Source organism: Platichthys flesus, chromosome 12 (assembly GCF_949316205.1).
Source record: "Platichthys flesus chromosome 12, fPlaFle2.1, whole genome shotgun sequence".
NCBI classification, from domain to species: domain Eukaryota; kingdom Metazoa; phylum Chordata; class Actinopteri; order Pleuronectiformes; family Pleuronectidae; genus Platichthys; species Platichthys flesus.
The window spans coordinates 775,762-799,433 of record NC_084956.1 but is presented as its reverse complement, the minus strand read 5'-3'; the positions used below and the strand labels follow the sequence as shown (position 1 = coordinate 799,433).

At 45.0% G+C, this 23,672-nt stretch overlaps 1 protein-coding gene across 1 annotated transcript in view; it reads left to right on the top strand.

The window, feature by feature from the left end:
- Positions 1–23,672, top strand: part of LOC133966542 (basement membrane-specific heparan sulfate proteoglycan core protein-like) — a 298,590-nt gene that overhangs the window by 162,503 nt on the left and 112,415 nt on the right. The gene's annotated exons all lie outside the window — the stretch shown is intronic.

Here is a 23,672-nt window from a genome sequence, read left to right as displayed (position 1 = left end):
CTTAGCTTCAGCTGCAGTCTGTTCTCCTGTCAATCAGAATGTGGTGCACGTGACAGTGACTTTCATGCGTCTCCACGTTCTTTAGTACCAGGTTCTTTCACCAGGCTGAACCAGGTCTCAGAATTCAACTCCGTGTGGATCAATCGAGTCGTCATGTTAGACGCAGAGTGGTATTGTATTGTATTAGAGATCAGTCGTCCAATCCTGACTGATCCATGTTTTATTCCTGGGGAATTAGAATAATGGGAATTAATATAGATTCAATTCATTATAATGAATAAGTAAATAAATAAGCCTTCTCATGAAACTACAAATCATAATTAGAGTCCTTCAATAATAATTGGCTAAAGAACAGTTTTTCATGATGGAGACTGGGCCCCCCCCCCCCCCCCCCCCACCAGGCGCTCGCAGGCCTCATTCGTTTAACAGAAATCAATAAAGAGAAATATATTCAGGAACGCAAACATCAATCTGCCCAGTTCCTCTGATGCTCAGAGCAGCTCTCTCCCTGTGTGTGTGTGTGTGTGTGTGTGTGTGTGTGTGTGTGTGTGTGTGTGTGTGTCTGTGTGTGTGTGTGTGTGTCTTCTCTGCTCTCAGCTGATCTCCCTCCTCAGCCCACCTCTGAGGACCAGTGCCCTTAAATCAAGCCACACCCACCGTGACACAACTCATTGTTATCAGTCCCTCAGTTATTCATCATCATCAGTTAATCATTTCTTGGGAAAACAGTGAAAATGTAAAAACAGAAATTAAACAAGGTCAAAATAAATCCTGTATCCGCTCATCAGCCTCGGTCGGAGTCCAGCGGGTTCTGTCTCGACTCCCGTCCCATGTGGACAAACGCACAACAGATGATTTGTCTTTAAACAGCAGGAAGCAGTGGAATCATTTGAAATGGTTTAATAATGAATGAAGAGAGAGGAGCAGCGAGCGTTTGATGCAAAGCTTCATAAGTTCATTGTTATCGATGCTGGATGTGAGTTATACTCTGATTCATACACAGCTTCAAACTGCTGCTCCACATGAATCAATGGCTGGTTGGATGTCTGTGCATTTGTGGCTGTTTAAGTGCACTCACACACACAGACACACACACACACAAACACACGCACACACACGTTATATTATAGGACATCAATATCTGTTTTGACAGTCCTTGAGTAAAGATAGCAAACCATCAATAATTCATGATCCATCCAGGGAGAAGTGCAGAAGAAGAGAGATCAGAAGGTCACTAACTCTGAGGATTTTAATATTTACATCCAGACCTGGAACCATTCTGACCAGTTTGGTCTTTTACTGGATGAACCAGCTGTTGTGTGTTTCCAGACCTTTTCCCAGTACATGTTTGTTTATCATCTGACTTCAGTTGTCTTTAAGATTCTACAGGACCCAGGACCTTTCATAAGTGAACAAGTGCTGAAGTGTGGAAACTACAAATTAGCCTCAACATGTTTATAAAACTTTAAGAAGATTAATAAACTTCCTACAGGCCTGTTACAACATCACCCCCCCGACAGAGACGCCCTCTGTCCCAAACCTCCAGCGCCTCAGGGCCCGGAGCTCAGAGAGGAGCCGAGGCTGGAAGAACCGCCCAGCTCAGCACTTTACGTCTGAGGAACAGAGGCAGAGAGAAGGAGCAAGTGGAGCAAGAGAGAGAAGGAGCAAGTGGAGCAAGAGAGAGAAGGAGCAAGTGGAGCAAGAGAGAGAAGGAGCAAGTGGAGCAAGAGAGAGAAGGAGCAAGAGATAAAGTAGAAGGAGGAGAATCAGGACAAACCGGCAGAGGAGGAAGATAAAGGTGACAGCACAAAGAACAAGGAGTGGAAAAGATAGAGCATGTGTAATGGTGTGTGTTTGAGTGTGTTGGGGCCTCTGGGAGCGGCTGTCATCAGTCAGCTGTCAGTGTGCGACAGGCTCCGGGCCCTCAGGGGCCCCTGTCACCGGCCCCACACCTCAGGGTGACGGTGGAGGACAGAGGGAGGGAGAGAGAGAGAGATGAAGGAAGAACCAGAAAGGGCTCTGCTTGCACCCTGTCACTGACCCTAATCACCTCCAGTTAGTGTGTGTGTCTGTGTGTGTGTGTGTGTGTGTGTGTGTGTGTGTGTGTGCGTGTGTGCAGTCGTAAGGACGCCTGGTTGCATCTGGTGAGTCTGTCACTCCCCCTCAGTGCTGAGGGCTGCGCCTCCAGAACCTGTCAAAGATCTGGTTCTCATGTGAACTTGTCCTTTTGTCCTTCAGAGAGACTCAGTTTGTCTCATGAGGACGGACGTCCTTCATCGTGTTTCTGCTGAATGAAGCTTCACTCGGGGAAATTCCTCCAAACGCAGCAGGTCAACAAAACCCAGCAGTAAATAAAGAGATTTGAAGTGATGAAGGTTTCAGATTAAATTCAGACTCTTCTTCAGACTCCTCCTCAGACTCCTCATCTTCAGACTCTTCTTCTTCTTCAGACTCTTCTTCTTCACACTCTTCTTCTTCTTCAGACTCCTCTTCTTCAGACTCTTTTTCTTCTTCAGACTCCTCATCTTCAGACTCCTCTTCTTCAGACTCCTTCTCAGACTCCTCATCTTCAGACTCTTCTTCTTCTTCAGACTCTTCTTCTTCAGACTCTTCTTCTTCTTCAGACTCCTCTTCTTCAGACTCTTCTTCTTCTTCAGACTCCTCATCTTCAGACTACTCTTCTTCAGACTCCTTCTCAGACTCCTCTTCTTCAGACTCCTCCTCAGACTCCTATTCTTCAGACTCTTCTTCTTCTTCAGACTCCTCTTCTTCAGACTCTTCTTCTTCTTCAGACTCCTCTTCTTCACACTCTTCTTCTTCTTCAGACTCCTCTTCTTCAGACTCTTCTTCTTCTTCAGACTCCTCATCTTCAGACTACTCTTCTTCAGACTCCTTCTCAGACTCCTCTTCTTCAGACTCCTCCTCAGACTCCTATTCTTCAGACTCTTCTTCTTCTTCAGATTCCTCTTCTTCAGACTCTTCTTCTTCTTCAGACTCCTCTTCTTCACACTCTTCTTCTTCTTCAGACTCCTCTTCTACAGACTATTCTTCTTCTTCAGACTCCTCATCTTCAGACTACTCTTCTTCAGACTCTTCTTCTTCAGACTCTTCTTCTTCTTCAGACTCCTCCTCAGAGTCCTCATCTTCAGGCTCTTCTTCTTCTTCAGACTCTTCTTCTTCACACTCTTCTTCTTCTTCAGACTCCTCTTCTTCAGACTCTTCTTCTTCTTCAGACTCTTCTTCTTCAGACTCTTTTTCTTCTTCAGACTCCTCATCTTCAGACTCCTCTTCTTCAGACTCCTTCTCAGACTCCTCTTCTTCAGACTCCTCATCTTCAGACTCCTCTTCTTCAGACTCCTCCTCAGACTCCTATTCTTCAGACTCTTCTTCTTCAGACTCTTTTTCTTCTTCAGACTCCTCATCTTCAGACTCCTCTTCCTCAGACTCCTTCTCAGACTCCTCTTCTTCAGACTCCTCCTCAGACTCCTATTCTTCAGACTCCTCTTCTTCAGACTCCTCTTCTTCATCCTCCTCCTCAGACTCCTCTTCTTCAGACTCTTCTTCTTCTTCAGACTCTTCTTCTTCAGACTCCTCCTCAGAGTCCTCATCTTCAGACTCTTCTTCTTCTTCAGACTCTTCTTCTTCACACTCTTCTTCTTCTTCAGACTCCTCTTCTTCAGACTCTTTTTCTTCTTCAGACTCCTCATCTTCAGACTCCTCTTCTTCAGACTCCTTCTCAGACTCCTCTTCTTCAGACTCCTCCTCAGACTCCTATTCTTCAGACTCCTATTCTTCAGACTCCTCTTCTTCATCCTCCTCCTCAGACTCCTCTTCTTCAGTCACATAATCCAATATTAATTGCCTGACAGACGTTGGCAGTAATATCTCTCTTAATGAATAGTCTCCAGTCTGGCTGATCACTCCTTGCACACAGACTCACATGAACGAACCCACACAGAGAAGCAGGGAAACGTGCACACAAACAGACACACACACACATCCATGCAGACTCGTCATTGAAGGCCAATAAAAAAAATCAATTATATATCACAATTTAGAAAAGTGCATTTCTATTTCAAACTGTCTAGGGAGCTTGAAGACATGAAACACACATGTACCTGCTGCTAGTGTGTGTGTAATGAAAGTGTGTGTAATGAAAGTGTGTGTTCACGTGCACTTGTTCTCAGATGACAGTTGGCAGTGTTCTCCCCTATGGCTCATTTAGATGAGACGTGGTGTTTGCAGCATCACAGAGCGCCTGGTGTGTTTCCCATGGTGTGAGCATGGAGGTGTGTGTCTGTGTGTCTGTGTGTGTGTGTGTGTGCGTATGCGTGTGTGTGTGTGTGTTAGGACTTCACTTCCAGCTGGTCTGTCAGATGCAGACAGGCCTCTGAAAGTGACGAGGAGGAGTTGGACCACAGCAAACGAATAATTCGAGACAATGTTTGTTTTAATAAATATTCATTAAACACAGTATGAATGTATGAAGAACGTCAAGATGAACATGGGAGGCTGTCATTTGTGTGTGTGTCTGTGTGTGTGTCTGTGTGTGTGTGGGTGTGTGTCTGTGTGTGTGTGTGTCCTCACCAGCTTCAGTCTGAATCCATGTGTGCTTGTAAATTAAAGAAGAAAGAAAACAACACAAAGAATTGTATTGATGTTGTCAACCGGTTTTGTGTGAGTGTTGTTTCCCAGTGGCAACACTCAGAGACGACCTGTCCCTCGTCCTTCCTGAGACAAACCTCAGAGACACAGCTTGAGCAGGTCGAGGAGAAGACGCTGCTCAGGTCACTGTCGACGTTTCATCTTTGCAGAACGTGGAAAATTCTTTTAATATATAATATTATTATATTATATTATGTTATATTATGTTATGTTATGTTATGTTATGTTATGTTATATTATATTATATTATATTATATTATATTATATTATATTATATTATATTATACTATATTATATTATATTATATTATGTTATATTATGTTATGTTATGTTATGTTATGTTATGTTATATTATATTATATTATATTATATTATATTATATCATATTATATTATACTATATTATATTATATTATATTATATTATATTATATTATATTATTTTATATTATATTATATTATGTTATGTTATATTATATTATATTATACTATATTATATTATATTATATTATATTATATTATTTTATATTATGTTATATTATATTATATTATATTATGTTATATTATATTATATTATGTTATATTATGTTATGTTATGTTATGTTATGTTATGTTATGTTATGTTATGTTATATTATATTATATTGTAAGGGGTGTTTCTCACCAGGCGAGCTGAGGATGGATCATTGGAATGTTAGTGTCATCTTGCCCCTCCCCCACTTTGTGTGTTCTAACCTGAAGGCCTCGTCCGTGTCCACATCCAATATTGTGCATAAGAGTCTATGCCGAGGAGCAGAGGAGCCGAGGAGCCGAGGAGCCGAGGAGCCGAGGAGCCCGTCCATGATTCATCTGACATGTTGTGATGTTTCTGTCGCTGCTCTCGACACAAGAGGCGACGTGGAGTCACTGCAGCACCGAGCAGCTTCATACACACACACACACACACACACACACAAACACACACACACACACACACAGGTTAAAAACATCTGTCTACATTTATCCATCTGTTGAGTTTTTGTCGAAGTTTCTTTGAGAGATTGACCTTTGACCTTTGCATTGATTTTGTATTAAATCTCACTCTGGGTCTTATCTCAGTTTGACCGTTTGCCTCAGGTCCAGTCGTCTGTTTAATCTTTCTTGGACTGAGAGATCAACAAGTGTCTTCAGTTTTATTATATCAGCAGAAGAAAGAGATCAGCAGAGATATGTTGCTGCTGGTGAAATGTTTCCTTGTGAAATAAAAGTACAGATCAGGACAACGTCACATCTGTAAGTCTGTCTCTGTCTCTACATTTCTGTCCAATATAGAGACAAATAAAAGGATTGATATGTCCCCTGTGCTCTGGTGTGTTGTGATACGCAGCAGAAGTTGGAGAAGCTGTTCCAGGAGGTTGATTTGTCTCCTCATCCAGGGAGAGCAGTTGTGTTATGCTTCTTGAATATTGACATTTCAAGTGTTTACTCATGAACAACATGTGCAGAGGAGTTAACTGCATCTCCCCAAGGTGAATTATGGGAGATTTGATTTTAGTTACACAACATGCAAAGGAAAGGGAAGTATAATATATTCCAATATTGAAATATGTACTTTATGATTCTGAATTCATTTGGGATTCATTTGTAAAAGTGATGCTAGGTTTGTATCATAATTTAATGACAATGAAAAGCTTGAATCATTAACGTCCACAACATAAACCTTTTGTTTTTCAGGAATAAGACGCAAGAAGGTTCCTGGTTCGAATCCCTGGTGGATCAGGTTCTCTGGCTTCCTCCCGCAGGTCATCAGAAACATTGTGAATGAAGAACCTTCTTCTCCATCCTCCCTGTGCTGCAGGAGCTTCAGGCCTCGTCCTGCCGGTGGCAACAAGAGGGAGCACGTTGTGAAAGTGAAAGCTCTTCAGTGAACTGCAGATCTGCCACAACGAGGAATCTCATAGAATCCACTTTGCTCCGTCCTTCCTCCCCCAGTGGTTTCCAGAACTCCTGCTGCACAGTTCCAGCTCGACACTTAAACATCTTCATTACTGTTTCACAATGTGGGACAATGATCAGCAGCTGAAAATGAAGTGAGATCATCAGCACAGATTGGTGCATGAGAGCATTAGTCAGGAATCACATGGTTACTGGTCTCCGAGAGAAGAGGAAGAGGAGGAGGACAGATGGTAGGTGGGCAAGAGGAAGAAGTTGGCAGATAGAATATATATAAACAAGTCTGGCAGTCAGCTGTCAATCACCAGCAGGACAACAAGAGAGAGACAAACAAGCAGAGAGGACAAAGTGAAAGACGTGGACACACATCCACACAACCTGTGCACGAAGCCGTGTGATTGGTCAGTTGTTGGAATCAGTTTCATGATTATTAGAAAGGTTTGGTGAGAACGTTTCTCCAGCGATGAAAAACGAAAGTGTCCTCAAAAAGAGAATGTCAATAGTTAGAGTTAATTTGGGATAATGTCAACACACAAGTCAACAAAAGAAACAACACAACTTCACTGGTTGTTGGACACTTCAGTGAAGAACACACAAACGATCTTTAATGACTTTGTTTCTGCAGAAATCAAAGAGGAATCTCTGTCAGGTCAAAACATTCAGAGCTGGGGACAAAGTGAATTCTATTAATTTCTCTTGTTAATAAATGGAGTGAGACGCTTCCTCTGTCATTATTGCTTTTATCTGTTTTGTCATTTCTTCTTTTCTGTTCTGCATAATTTGTCCTTTCATTCCGTCTGTCCTCTGTCCCCCTCTTCATCTCTAATTAGTCTCCACTGATGAGGAGGTTCTTGTTTCTCCTAAGGATCCGATAGATTGACCTTGAAATATAAAAGAATCTTCAAATCACGTTTGACGCATGACAATTATGAATAAATCTGTATCATTATTAAACTATAGAATAGTTCAGTGTAAGATCGGCTTTGTTTCCTAATTTTTCTCTTGTGTGATATATTTCACTACAGTTCTTGAAAATCAACAACAACCAACAGAGCTTCACTTCCCTGATCAGCTTCTGCTTCAGAGGATCAACTCTGTGTTTCACTGGAGGAGGAGGCGGAAGAATCAAGTTGGACGTTTGTGCAGAATGAGACGAGGACACTGGTCTCTCTATAGTTGTGAGGACACTCATTGACATAATGCATTCCCCAGCCTCTTACCCTAACCTTAACCATCACAACCTATTGCCTAACCTGAACCTTTACCTAATCCTAACCCTAACCCTAGATCCAAGTCTTAACCCACAAACAGCCCTTTGAATTGTGACGTCCAGTTGAAATGTCCTCACAATGATGGTACTGGTCCAAAACAGTTTCTCATTACTATAGAAAGAGAGAGAGAGACACACTCACACACACACACACGCACACACACACACACACACACACACACACACACACACTGTGGGACTGGTGGTGACGAGAGATATAAGTGAACATGACAGAGAGAAAGTGTAGCTCATTATCACAGGCACAGAGAGTTGGCTGTACATTATATGTGTGTCTGTCAGTGTGTGAGTGTGAGTGTGTGTGTGTGTGTGTGTGTGTGTAAGTGAGTAATTGTGTGTTGAGGAGAGAACAAAGTGTGTGTATTGTGTGGAAATGGTGTCTGTGTGAGTGTGTGTCTGTAGTTTCCTTATTCGACTGTGACTTTTCCAAAGTGAGGATCAGATTTAAAGTTGCTCTGTAACACAGTGAAACACACATCTCTTTATTTCTATTCTACAACTATGATGTCAATATTTTCACAAAAATTTGAATATTGGAAAAACTTCATGCAACCTTTAATTATTGAAGTGGAGAGAAACCCTGTTGATACAAAGCATTGTTATTAAAAAACACTTTGGTCACATGACACAAGTCACATGGAGGAGAAGAAGAAACGACTTAGAGGCACAAGATGGCGGCGCCTGTGTCTGGGATGTGCAGCTTCATTCTGCACAACAGGAAGTGAAAGTGTGACGTCCATCTTCAGATCCAGTCTTTGAACCTATGACACAGGATACAGGGTCAGAGGTCACTGCAGCTTTACAGAGACTTATTCTGAAATCTGTTTTACACGTTAGATCAACATATTTGACCTTTTCTGTAAAACCTGTGATGCGTTCTGACCTCACCAGGAGAGGGAGTGGAGATATCACACTCAGAAGAGACATGGCACAGATCTAATGACATAAAAGACAATTCTGTGTGAATTGTAATAATCTGGGACATTTAGTCTTTAAATAAATATTTGAATTTCGTCTCCACTTCAGCAGCTGAAGTATCCACTGGTGTCGACTCTATGTGACACAGAATTAACCCAACATTTAAAATCCAGCAAAGCCAACACGTCGTTAATCCTCTGAAGCAAAGTGCACCCCCCCCCCCCCCCCCCCGCCCAAGGTCAAGCTTGTGACTACCACTTGGGAACAGGAGCAGGGAAATGAATGAGCACAATCACACACTGCTAATACAACAGCATAATAGGGAGATGCTGAAATAATGCAATTAAATTAAAGCGCTCATGTGTGAAAGATTATCCAGTCGGTTGAGAAACACCAGTGTAATCAACAGAGACGTTACAGAGGGCAGATTAACGCTCTCTGTTCAGGGCACTTTCTTTCAGGTTTGTTTTGTGGTGAATCGGCTTCGGGGTCAGGAACGAGAAGCTGGAGCAGATGAGGAAGATTTAAACATCCAGCACTGCACACTGGACTTTCCCAGTGTATAACTTATTATTAATTGTTTATATGAAGAAAAATGGCACCGTGGTAAGAGTACGGTTCAGAATATAAATGATTGAGGAATTATGTGGTATTGACAAGTCATATCTAAGAAGAGAGATAATGAAACAGCCTTTGATCAAATAATCCAAAGTGCAGAGCTCCTATAAAACCCGTTCTTAACCAACCAAATATATATATATTATATTATTGTAATAAATTACCAGCTTGAACCGTCAGATCCCAGAGGGCAGGTGGCTGTGAAAGCAGAATATCTCTTTAACTTCACAGAGTACCAGCCCTGTTAAAACATATTCATGTGTTTAGACCAGTTTATCAGATATTACCAGTAAATACCTGTGTACTGGTTTGGATCCCTTCATTTCGCAGGTTAGTGAACATAATATTTTCCCTTAAGTCACTGACCATGAACCCGTCTTCTCTGGTTTGTGTGATGTCATCACTCTCCTTCCGATAACGTGTCCCTTCACTGTCAGTCATCTTCTGTATCAAGAGCCATATGAGACAATACCTTTAAAAATACATGTACATGTTTTATGGTCTGCACAGTTAAAATCAAGGTTGTGTCTGAGCTCCTTCATTAATACAGGTTTGATATTAATAACTGAACTGAGCCCAGTGTATTGATCTCTGCTCTGTTTTGATCAGTGTGATTATTGGCCGAGGTCGCACTGTATTGATTTTATGCACAATTCAATAACCTGAACCTCTATTTTCTCTAATTATGTAAAATGTGTCTTTGTGGTAGATTTGTTTTGATCAGTAAAATGTATCCAGAGCAGTTTGCATCTATTGGCTGAATGTGACCATGTGACCATGTGGTTGCATCAATAGAGTCCTGAGCCCGTGAGGCTCGATAACGACCTCGGCTAATTGGACGATAATCATCTGACTTCTTGATAAAGATACAGAGAGGAAGCGCAGATCTGCTGATCTAGAAGAGATACACATCATCGTACACAACGTGGTCTGGAAGGTAAGCGACAAACCTGGCAGGATTTTGTGTTGTTTTTGACGTGTTCTAACTGTGTGTGTGTGTGTGTTTGTTTTCTAACTGTGTGTGTTCTGTGTGTGTTTGAACTGTGTGTGTGTTTCTGGTGGAGATAGATCCCCCCCTCCACCCTGGGATCAGCTCCTCGACTTCAGGTATCACTAATGGCCGATGTGAGTTGGTGACCTGAGTTCCACGCCAGCAGAGAGAGAGCGGCCGCCGCCCAGAGCAACATGGAGGTCAAATCACAAAGAGCCCTCAGAAGGCTCCTGATTGGACGGGAGGACTGGTGACCTTGGCAACTACCCATTATTACGAGGAGTGGGAGGGGATGAGGGGATTGGGGGGGGGGGCTTCTGTAAATCCGAGGTTTACTCCCCAGGAGGACAGGAAAGATAACCAGAGGGGGGGGGGGGGGGGAGAGGGAGGAAGAGAGAGGGAGAAAGGCAGAGGAAGAGAGGGGGGGGGAGGGGGGGGGGGGTTCTCCAGCAGCTTCCATCATGTCGTCGCTCCGGCTGTCAGGGAAACTGTTACCATGACGCTGAGTGGGCAGCATCACCTCTCGTTCTCTCGCTCGCTCGCTCTATCGCTTTATCACTCGTTCTCTCTGCTTGCTCTTTATCTGCATGACTCTATGCATCATTAAATTAAACACACACAAACTTATTCCCTCCGTTTATCCACGGCACACACACACGGCACACACACACAGCACACACACACACAGACACACACAGGCTTAGCAGCGGGATCCTCACGGGCAACAAGGTGCTGACAGAGGATGGGGGGGGGGGGGTATTTTAGGTTTTAAATAACAAATCAGTCAGGAAACGGTTGGCAGCTGAAAATACCAGACAGACAATCTGTAATGATAATATCAATTATTTGTATTTAACAATTTGTCCAAATCCGACCCTTCACTTCCCCGGCCCTTTAGCAATACACACGTCAAGTGGTGAAGGTTCTGTAGATGTCCTCAGACACACTGAGACTTCTGGAGCTGACGGATCAGGATCTGAAGATGAATCCAAACAGGTCCAGTAGACGTTTAAATCACTGAGTGAAACACGTGTAGAGAGGAAAGTGCCTTGTCATCGTTGTCCTGAAGAAACACATGACTCAGCAGTTTCATTCTGCTGCTGCGTGTTCTCACCACCACTGAGTCCTCAGGCCTGATGCCCCCCCGTTCTGTTTGTTTGTGTTGGGAACATAAAAACCTTCAGGTTACCAGGACAGTAAAGATCTGATGGAGGAGCAGAATGAAGAATCAGGTTCTCTCCTCCTCTTCTTCACTTCCCTTCCTCTCCGCTCTGATCCTCTGTTCTCTGCATTCGGGTCATGGCTCATCACTCCTCATAACCGACTCATAAGAAGGTTTAAAGACAAAGCAGATCTCTGAGCTCCCCGGCTCACACCCACCAGCAGCTGAAACTGGAGGGAACAGAGGAAAGGGGCCAGTAGAGAATAAGACACTGAACTGGGAGGAAAGCAGGAAACTGAGGATTTAAAAAGTGTCGCTTCTCAAAGGCTCAAGAAGACTTCACCCACTGGACTCAGAACCACACGAGGTTCATGTTCTGTAAACTCACCAGTGGAGAGAGTCACACTTCAGAGCCGGTCCTGTGGGACAGAATCCAGGACAGTGAATAAGAGGTTAAAGGGTTAAACACTTCTTGATGATTCAATGGAAATGGACGAGTGGACAAACTGATGAATGCTTTAGATGAATGGACATAAAGACATGTATGTGAAGAGATGAAGGGAAATATCACGTGTTCGATGGGTGAGTGGAGGCAGGAAGGGAGATGGTGCAGTGGGATGGACCGATGGATGGATGGATTTTAGCAGTGATGGCCGAGGTCAAACGAGCCTTGGTTACACACACATATATGCACACACACACACACACACACACAGACACACAACCAACCTCCCCTCTTGTCTGACTAGAAACCCGCCAACTCCTCAAGACCTTCCGAAACCTCCTGCGTCTGTAACACTATTATGTACTCGTTTCACACACAGACACACACACAGTCACACACACAGTCACACAGACACACACAGACACACACGGATAAACACTGAGAGCTCCTGAACAAGTCTTCTAACTGCAAGTTCAGGACCAATAGACGGTGGCTTGTGGTTCTTCAGGAGAACGTGATCTTAGAGATGTTCCAGCTGAAACGTGTGGAGCAGTGAAGTTCAGAAGCATCTTCTCTCTGATTCAAGTCAGTGAATCATCTCCATGGTTTAGAATCTGTTGTTTCTAGATTGAGGAGCAGCCCCCCCCCCCCTTGTTTGGGATTCACTCCATCACCCTCCTGGATTCTCTTCTTAATGGCACAGTGGAGTTTCCTCTGGCGGTGGCCCTCACAGAAGGAGCTCCTCTTATCTCCTCTGCCAGTTATTCCCCTTGAAGGGATAATCTGATTTCCAGAGGAATACATTTCAGATAAATGTCTGTTTTGCTGAGTTCCATCATCTTTTCATTTATTATATATGAAATATTCAACTTGTTTAGAGGAGCTTGTAAGAAGTTTGTTTTCTTTCCCTCGAGAGCAAAACGTAGAAGTGTTTTTGAATTCAGTAGAACATCATGTGTCTGTGTCGTCCACAACCTTCTGAAGTGACTGGTGCTGTCATTCTTCTCACCAGGACAATCTGAAACCAGTAGAAGCAGCGAACATCACGATGGAAACCACAGCTACTGAACCCAGATGTCACAGAACCACAGTCTCAGGCTGAGTGGGACTCTGTGGGTTTCTGTGGTGGTTCCTTGGTCCAACTCTGTGTCCAGATCTGTCTCTGCCTGGTCCTCTCTTCCATTTACTGGGTTCTCCTGCCGTCTTCTCAGACTGGTCTGTTTCACTTCACTTCGGTGGTCGACTGACGGATCAGTACAGACACGTTGGCCAATTTCCTCATTTTCCCGTCTTCCCGTCTTCCTCTGAACCCGACGCTACCTCAGGTTCCTCAGGTTCCTCAGGTTCCTCAGGTTCCTCACCTCTCATCTCAGCCACTTGTTCTCAGCAGTGACTCCAGCTGCTGCTCACGGCTCTGAAGACACTTGAGAGACGTCTGTTAATTGAAATCCATTCAAACCAACCAGCAGACTGAGACAAAGCTCGACCTCTGTGGCGGAGGTAAATATTCTGGATCTATTATTATCAGTGTTATTAACGTCAGCTGTTTTTCATCCTCATGTCACTTATTGAAATCTAGCCAAACTCTTTAAAAGGAGAATTCAATGTGAACTCGTCGACTCTCATGTCTTATGACAAGTAGACAGTGGCTGGACTTTCTTCTTTAAAGCAACTCTTTCATCATTTAACATCTTCTTCACCACAGTCCACCAGGGAAACCAGACGAGCTGCTGTTGCAAACTGGACGTGAGCCAATCAGCTCGGAGCTGCTGCCGTGGACCAGGGACCTCTCATGAACTTCTGGCCTCGCTCCTTCAATCATCACACTCTAAACAGTGTGTAGCTGCTAAACCAGGATTTGTTTAAATGTCCAGTGGAATTAATCATCAGTGAAAGAAAAGCAAATACAAGAGAGACACACAGACATGCCTGAGGTGTAAATGCAGAGCTGATTTGTAGTCAAGGTCTTTTTCTTATTTCTCTCTTTAAAGGGAGAAAACACTGAACAACCATCTGCATGTGAAACCCCAGGATGTTCACACCATGTGACCTCGAGAGGAGACGAGCTGGAAGAGAAGTAAACACACCGAGAGAGAGAGACGAGGGGGAACAACCTCCTTTTGGTCTCTTGTCTCCTCTGGATATCGTGGCTGAAAGGCCCCGGTTTGTCAGTGACAGCTGGCCTCGTGGGTGCCTGCAGAGAAATGCCAGGACGGATCAGCAGCAGAGCCACTGAAAGGGCAGGAAGGGTTTAATCTGCTCCAGAACATCTCCTGCAACTGTTATCTGAAGAGGCAGGTCGACCAGGAACTCAAGGAGCTTGTTACCTAACTGAGAAATATGATGTTTACAAACTGAGGTCATTCAGCAACATTAGTTATCACATCATTTACACTTGTGCTTTCTAAACCTGAAAAGACTTTGACCTTGACACAGAGAGTCCAGTGTGTCAGACGATGACATCAACAACACAAAGTCAACACAAACCTGTGAGTTTCCATCATCGTAATCACTTTAATAATCTCTCTCAGTCATCTTCATGCTGGCAAACCAAAACCTGCCACCCAACAGGTTCTAGATGCATATCTATTGTCCTCCTGTCCTTCACATCTTTACTGTACATACAGTCCTGTGCAGGAGCCCTTCAGAAGTTCAGATGTGCATCCATCACACGGGAGAAGAGGAGGGTGACTCTTCGTCTTCAAGGTGCAGGCAGAACTCGCTCAAACACTTGTTCACAGAACAAACAGCTGAAATGAGTCGAACATCAGTTCTTCTGTTTCCTGCTCGAGTCTCGACCTCTGGCCTCTTTTCTTTCACCGAACAACAACTAAACAATTTCATCCCGTCTGAGAGGAGCTGGTTCTGACTCCTGTCAGTGCAACACTGAGAAAGAAAGGATTCGCCCTGAGTTTCCCCCCCCGTTCGGCAGCTTCGTGGGTTTTTCAACCATGTGAAGAAGTGGAGGTGTTTCCCCTCACTGACATCCCCCCCCCCACACACACACACACACACAAACACACACACACACACACACATACACCTTCAACCTGCACCTGTTGGTATTTCCTGTCACATGGTATCCACGCCCCAATTCATATATTTCTCACATCTCACATCTAAAGCCCGTTTTGAATCAGAACTGTTTCCTGACCAAAGCTCTCCTGAGAGGCAGTGGGGGTGCGTTCAGTAAAAGAATCTTATCTAATAGCAGCTCGGAGGCTCGCACCCCGTTTCCCCCCGATGACTGGGTGGTGATGTCACCCCCCGTGTGACGCTCCTGCTGCTGGTCCGGAGACTCCGACCCAGCCGGGGGTGCATCTGGACTCGGGTTGTGATGCATGGTTTTAATCATTTCTCCTGATTGTGTCCTGGAGGATCAGGGCGCTGTGTTTGAGACATCTTTAGCCAAAGTAGGAGTAGAGTCAGGACAAGGTTTTCTTCAGGGTATGAAATTATGTTTCTGTCAAGCAGATATTAGATTTCTAAGTGAATGCAATGTCTGCATATTATTCTGGGCTGCTTGTGTAACTCTGGGACATCTGCATCATACTAAGTCTCCCAAAGGAGCCTATGACATGTGTGAGGGGCTGTGTGTGACCGGTGGGGTTTCAGAGACTTCAAAAATATATTCATTAGGAACAGTTCACGTTTAAAAAGTCAAAAACATGATCTGTGAGGGATGTTGACCTTCAAGCAGCTGGATCTCATCTCCTCATCTGTGAGTCGAAATGAACGGTTGCTCCCAGTTTGAACGGATCCCTGCGGAGGCTACTGAAATATGATTCACAAGGAAACACGCATGTTTTGCAAGGTCACAGCAACTTTGACCTTTGACATCGCTCTGTTACTGTGAATCCACTGAGTTCTCAGGTTGTGTACCTTGTTCCTGTTGTGTACTTTGTTCCTGTTGTGTACTTTGTTCCTGTTGTGTACCTTGTTCCTGTTGTGTACTTTGTTCCTGTTGTGTACTTTGTTCCTGTGAAGATTCAAAGATGTGGTTAGAAGTTGTGATCATTAGTTATAGAACTCAGCAGTGGTTTCAGATGTAGCTCGCTGATTATTGTGAGAATCACAATTGTGTGATGAAGACCTTAGTTCTGTGCATGTGTGTGTCTGCGTGCCTGCATGTGTGTGCGTGTGTGTGTGTTAATCAGAGGTCACCTTGGGTTTAGGGTCGTTGAGGCAGCTTTGTCACAACGAGACACAGCACGGAACCATGTGTCTGTGCTTGATGTGTGCATGCAAGTGTGTGTTTGTGTCATTTTGTCAGGATATGAGTGTTAGTGTGTGTGTGTGTGAGTGTGTGTGTGTGTCCGCCCTCCCCACAGGTTCTTGTACCTTCCAGCAGTCCAAGAATAACCCCAGATGTCAGAACAAGGAACCGTGACACACACATGGACACACACCTTTGTTCTGCTCCTTCCCAGAAGGAAGAGTTGTGTCTTTGTTGTCCTGAAGCTACTTCACTGTGTGTGTGTCAGTCGTGTGTCAGCAACAGAACCCGGTTTGAAGAGATTTCCAATTAATTTAAATGTTATGTCTTCATAATTACATAGTTATTAATAAAGCCCTTTAAATCCACATGGGGAACGGAGAGAGGGGTGAGGTGAGAGAAGGGAGAGAAGGGAGAGAGGGGAGAGAAGGGATAGAGGGGAGCGAAGTGAGAGAAGGGAGAGAAGGAAGAGAGGGGAGAGAAGGGAGAGAAGTGAGAGAAGGGAGAGAAGGGAGAGAAGGGAGAGAGGGGAGAGAAGGGAGAGAAGGGAGAGAAGGGAGAGAAGGGAGAGAAGGGAGAGAAGGGAGAGAAGGGAGAGAAGGGAGAGAGGGGAGAGAAGGGAGAGAAGGGAGAGAAGGGAGAGAAGGGAGAGAAGGGAGAGAAGGGAGAGAGGGGAGAGAAGGGAGAGAGGGGAGAGAAGGGAGAGAAGGGAGAGAGGGGAGAGAAGGGAGAGAGGGGAGAGAAGGGAGAGAGGGGAGAGAAGGGAGAGAAGTGAGAGAAGGGAGAGAAGGGAGAGAAGGGAGAGAAGGGAGAGAAGGGAGAGAAGGGAGAGAGGGGAGAGAAGGGAGAGAGGGGAGAGAAGGGAGAGAAGGGAGAGAAGGGAGAGAAGGAAGAGAGGGGAGAGAGGGGAGAGAAGGGAGAGAAGGGAGAGAAGGGAGAGAAGGGAGAGAAGGGAGAGAAGGGAGAGAGGGGAGAGAAGGGAGAGAGGGGAGAGAAGGGAGAGAAGGGAGAGAAGGGAGAGAAGGAAGAGAGGGGAGAGAGGGGAGAGAAGGGAGAGAGGGGAGAGAAGGGAGAGAAAGAAGAGAGGGGAGAGAAGGGAGAGAAGGGAGAGAAGGGAGAGAGGGGAGAGAAGGGAGAGAAAGAAGAGAGGGGAGAGAAGGGAGAGAAGGGAGAGAAGGGAGAGAGGGGAGAGAAGGGAGAGAGGGGAGAGAAGGGAGAGAGGGGAGAGAAGGGAGAGAGGGGAGAGAAGGGAGAGAAGGGAGAGAAGGGAGAGAAGGGAGAGAAGGGGGACAGGGGAGAGAAGGGAGAGAAGGGAGAGAAGGGAGAGAAGGGGGAGAGGGGAGACAGGGGAGAGAGGGAGAGAAGGGAGAGAGGGGAGAGAAGGGAGAGAAGGGGGAGAGGGGAGAGAAGGGATAGAAGGGAGAGAAGGGGGAGAGGGGAGACAGGGGAGAGAGGGAGAGAAGGGAGAGAGGGGAGAGAAGGGAGAGAGGGGAGAGAAGGGAGAGAGGGGAGAGAAGGGAGAGAAGGGAGAGAAGGGAGAGAAGGGAGAGAGGGGAGAGAAGGGAGAGAAAGAAGAGAGGGGAGAGAAGGGAGAGAAGGGAGAGAAGAAAGAGAGGGGAGAGAAGGGAGAGAGGGGAGAGAAGGGAGAGAGGGGAGAGAAGGGAGAGAAGGGAGAGAAGGGAGAGAAGGGAGAGAAGGGGGACAGGGGAGAGAAGGGAGAGAAGGGAGAGAAGGGAGAGAAGGGGGAGAGGGGAGAGAAGGGAGAGAAGGGGGAGAGGGGAGAGAAGGGATAGAAGGGGGAGAGGGGAGACAGGGGAGAGAGGGAGAGAAGGGAGAGAGGGGAGAGGTGAGGTCAGTAAGATGCAGTATGGAATCTAACTCCACCACCAGACTCTGATGAGCTGAACACTGTTACATGAACTCGGAGCAGCCGTCGTGTCCTCCAGTGACCTTCAGTGACCTCCAGGGTTATAATAAATAATGATGTAGGCCGGCTCCTCTTTCTGGCAATTACCCTCCCCCCCCCCCCTCGATGAGGAAACACATTTCTTGCAGAATGTGTCGAGCTGCTGAAGTGAACCAGAGAGAAAACACAAAAGAACTGTTTGGTAAAGATGCTTCATCATATCTGAAGTTCATGAAGCACCTCGTCACTTCTGGAAGCTGTTAACCAATCACAACACACTCTGTCAGAAGGTGTGTGTGTGTGTGTGTGGGGAGGGGGGGGGGGTTCAATCAGAGGCTGAAAAGAGGAGCAGCAGCAATGGTCTGAGGTGGCCAGTGTTGAATAATGAGACACTGATGCTGGAAAGTGTGTGAGTCTCTGAGTGAGTGTGTGTGTCTGTGTGTGTCTGTGTGTCTGTTTGTGTGTGTGCACCTGTGTGTGTTGGAGAAAGTCAGATGGATTAAGTGACACAGTCAATTTTTCTGCCTATATGTCCAGGGTTGTGTGGATTGAGATGTTGCTGCTGTCGGGAGCAACACATCAGTATTTAAGTCACATACTGGAGAAGCACACACACAAACACACACAAACACACACAAACACACACACACACACACACACAAACACACAAAAACACACAGACGTGCACACACTTACACTTTTTGCCGAGCACAGCACAATGTGAGTGGAAGGGTGTGAGTCATGAGAGAGTATGAATTCAGACAAAGAAAGAAAGAGAGAGAGAGAGAGAGAGAGAGAGAGAGAGAGAGAGAGAGAGAAAATAAAGACAGAATAATTTGGAAAGAAGGACTAAGTCCAAAAAGTTATGAAGCCACAACTGAAGGAGAAAATAAAGTGAACGACTGTTTGTTATCACGATGGGGTGTGTGTGTCTGTGTGTGTGTGTGGTTTCCCCACATTGAACAAGGAGGCACTGGAACCTGATGGTTTGTGGATTTGGATGCCTTCAGAGATAAAGTGTCTACCTTAATAATTTACACATCCATCTTTAATCAATCGGTTCGACAGGTGTTTAAAGGCTTGGGGATTATAGAAATTCAAGAAGGAAGTGTCCTGTGGTGTGTGTGTGTGTGTGTGTGTGTGTGTGTGTGTGTGTGTGCATCCCTACTCAACATGATACACTATTGTCAGTAGCTTAAGTGTCATGTCAGTCCCTCTCACTGTGGCTCAGGACCAATTAAAATGTCAGTGTAGGAAAAGGTGTATGTGTGTGTCTGTGTGTGTGTGTGTTGAGGGGAAGACACACAATTCTTCCTGGTGTAATTGAGGAAGAGGAACCGTCGGTGTTCAATGGAAAGTTCCCAGAGCTGGAGTCACCTGAAGTCCACTGGTTTCAGCAGCTCTTCATCATTGTTATAACTCTCTTGATGGTTTAGGGAAACTTCTGATTCATGGCTCACTGGTCTCACTGGTCTCACTGGTCCAGTGTGTGTTTAAGACCCAGCTCTAATGTGACAGCGTAGCCTGACAGATAGAAACATGCATTTCTTCCGCTGACCTAATCTGCATTAGTGTTAATCACCAGGAGGAAACCAGATTGGCGCCTGTCTTTGCAAAGTGCACAGAAGAAGAGCTCTGGTTTGAGTTGATAGAACCCACACTGTGTCTCAGGAACCAGTCTGACCAGTCTGTGGCTGAATGTCTCAGCCTCGATGTCCTCACTCGTCTCCTGGTGTCCTCCATCAGCAGCAGACGGGTCGCAGCAGGGAGAGAGATCTAAAAACAGTTTGTTAAAGTATCTTTACTGAATCTACCTTCTGCTTCTCCAGTGTCTGTGGAACCTTCTCAGAACGTCACGACAGGAGGACCAAGCCGGTCGATCCCAGGAGCGGCTGAAGGAATCTGGAGATGGAGAGTCACAGACCTTCTGTTATTACAGCTCCAGTGAGGAGCCTCCAGGGCCTGACCCCCCCGCTGCTCCACTGCTCACGTCACCGCTGGTTGGACGAACATCTCAGTGGCTCTTTCACATAATTCAGATAATATATTAATGAAATAAAGTAAAACAAACCAAAAAGAAAAGGGTGAAGGAAGTAAAACCGATATGAGAACAGATGAGAGTTTATTAAACAAACGTCTGAAGCCCAGAGCTGTTTCTGCTCTTATGAGAAAAGATCAATCTCTTTTCTTCTCCTCCTGCTTTTCTGTTATTGCCTTAATTTTAAAAAGTTTATATATAAACTACACAAAATGTTTTGTATCCACCGCTCGGCACTTCTTCACTTGTGGTCTTCAGAGACGGATCATTATCAGTGATGATGCACAAGGACCAGGCAGGAGCTCACACTCAGAGACCAGAGCCAACCATGAGAACAGGAAGTAACTAAGGAGAGAAATGAGGGACAAACTTGATCATTACTGAGAATCTGTAAATACTTATGTTAAAGAGGAGAAAACCTAAAAACTGATGAATCATTTCTACATCTCTCACAAGGTGGAAACATTGAGGTCTGAGGTCTTTTCTCCAGCAGACACTTTGACGTGTTCCAGGAGGAAACCTCAGAAGGTTCCTCATCAACTTCTAAAGAGTGAAACTGATTCAGGTGAATATTTACACCTGAGCCTTTCCTGCGATGACATGTGAACGTGTGAGAGCTGAGGATAGTCGATGAAGTTAGAATAAAACAACATTACATTCGGCTCCCTCGTACATTTCTGATTTCACAGATGGATCCTCAGCTGTGATGACTCTGTGCTGGACGTGAGAGACGCTCGGCTCATGGCCACCTGAAGGATACTGGCTACTTCCTGGAACAGACGAGTGGAAGACACTAAGAACAATAAACTGCAGTCCCTGGACATCTAATGTGTTGCTTTTGTTAAAGGCTCAATTCAATTCAATTCAATTCAATTCAATTCAATTCAATTCAATTCAATTCAATTCAATTCAATTCAATTCAATTCAATTCAATTCAATTCAATTCTGGGGAAATAGCTGATATTTGGAATTGAAATTTGACCTTCAGTTCAAGGCCAGAACGAAGAAAGATCCTGAGTTCCACTTGTCTTACTAAATGTCTTTCTATAACATATATCAGGGATTGTGTTGAATTATCATCTGTTTTCAAACCAGTGATTCAACACAAAAACCAGAAGAATAAACTCAAACACAGCGACAGAAACACGATCATCCTCATATTGACACCGAGGTTCACGTCCTTAGCTGATGTAAGGTTGTGTGTCTGTCTGTGTGCGGGTGTGTGTGTTTTTCCATTCCTGTGCATTGTCTCAGCCTTTGTCCATTTATCTGTTTGATGACTCAGCGTCAGACACGAGATTAGAAACTGCCGACCTCCCCCCCACACCCTCATCTCCCTCCTTCTTTCCATCCCTCTTCGTTTCAGTTATTTGAGCTGCTGGTTGGAACCGGCAGCTTGAAGGACGTTCAGAGGACGACTGATGTACCCAAAGAGGAGCCAGATGAGGAGAAGGAACCAGCTGAGGAGAAGGAACCAGCTGAGGAGAAGGAACCAGATGAGGTGAAGGAACCAGATGAGGAGAAGGAACCAGCTGAGGTGAAGGAACCAGCTGAGGAGAAGGAACCAGCTGAGGAGAAGGAACCAGCTGAGCTGAAGGAACCAGCTGAGGTGAAGGAACCAGCTGAGGTGAAGGAACCAGCTGAGGAGAAGGAACCAGCTGAGGTGAAGGAACCAGCTGAGGTGAAGGAACCAGCTGAGGTGAAGGAACCAGCTGAGGAGAAGGAACCAGCTGAGGTGAAGGAACCAGCTGAGGTGAAGGAACCAGCTGAGGTGAAGGAACCAGCTGAGGTGAAGGAACCAGCTGAGGTGAAGGAACCAGCTGAGGTGAAGGAACCAGCTGAGGTGAAGGAACCAGCTGAGGTGAAGGAACCAGCTGAGGTGAAGGAACCAGATGAGGCGAAGGAACCTGATGAGGTGAAGGAGCCAGCTGAGGAGAAGGAACCAGCTGAGGTGAAGGAACCTGATGAGGTGAAGGAGCCAGCTGAGGAGAAGGAACCAGATGAGGCGAAGGAACCTGATGAGGTGAAGGAACCAGATGAGGTGAAGGAACCAGCTGAGGTGAAGGAACCAGATGAGGTGAAGGAACCAGCTGAGGTGAAGGAACCAGCTGAGGAGAAGGAACCAGCTGAGGTGAAGGAACCAGCTGAGGTGAAGGAACCAGCTGAGGTGAAGGAACCAGCGACTCCACCTCAGTGAAGCATGCTGAGCTCACAGAAGGTGTGATGACACTCTAACTGCTGCGTCGCGGTCAAACATGACGGACAGTTAGAGAAGAACATAATTCAAAGTTATAAGTAGACAATATGCAAACAGCAGCTTTCAACTAAATCAATGCAGCTTTGTCAGAGTGTGTGTCTGTGTGTGTGTCAGAGTGTGTGTCTGTGTGTGTGTGTGTCTGTGTGTGAAGGTTATTACAGTATTGTTAAAACATTCTTGAAACAAAGTCCTTAAAGTTACTGAAAGGGAAAATTGACTTTTCTGTCAAAACGAGAGAGTTCAGCTTTTCTTGTTTTTAACACACTCGTAGTTTTTCATAAGTTTTATGATATCATATCTTGTTTCACTGATGTCAGCCTCCATGTGGTCAGGTGATATAAATAGAGTCAGAACCCCCCCCCCCCCCTCAGAGTTGCATTGTAGGTGAGATCTAATCTCCAGGTGTTTACAGTTGACACACACACACACACAGACACACACACACAGAGCCACACAGACACAGACACACACACACACACACAGCTGACAGAAGAAGTTCCTGTGGAGCCTCGAGTGTCGGATTCATTCGTTAAATCAGCGCCTTTTTTCTCTGTTGAAACATTTTCTTTGAAACAAATTATTTTTCCTTTAAATTACATTAAATGCATAATTAATGAATTCTGCGTCGTGGCACAGACTAATTTGTTAATTTCTACTTCAGCTTGGATTTGAATCTCCTGTCTCATCTTCTGAGCGAAGGTTCAGTGACATTAAGAAAACCTGACGACAGATTAAAGAAATTACAGATTCAGATTAATCACGTCACATATTTCTTTATTAGCGGATTATTGTTAGTTTTACTTTTCAGAGTAAAGTTGTTGAATTGCTTCACAGGATCAATTTGTCTTATTGTGATGTTAGTGTTCTGAGACTCTCACTGCAGGAAGGAAGTGAATTAACATTTAGATGAATGTTGATTTATCTTTGTTTCCAAAAATTAAACCCAAATCAATCATGAATGTTGAATCAGATCTGTGTCTCCTTCCTGAAGCAGGACACGCATCTTCATGAACTCGTCTCTACACTCAGTTCAAATCCGTCTGATCCGAGTCTGATGGAATAATAACAGCTGTCGTCCATGTGAGTGATGCAAGCTCCTCGGGTTTCAAATATATATTTATCATAACCTGTGTCCTGTCCTCACTGTCTCTCATTGACTCTGGTTCTTCATTGGTCCACTGAGCCTGTGAGTGGCTGTGATTTAATTAGCGCGCTGCGCTTCATGCATCGTACCGAACA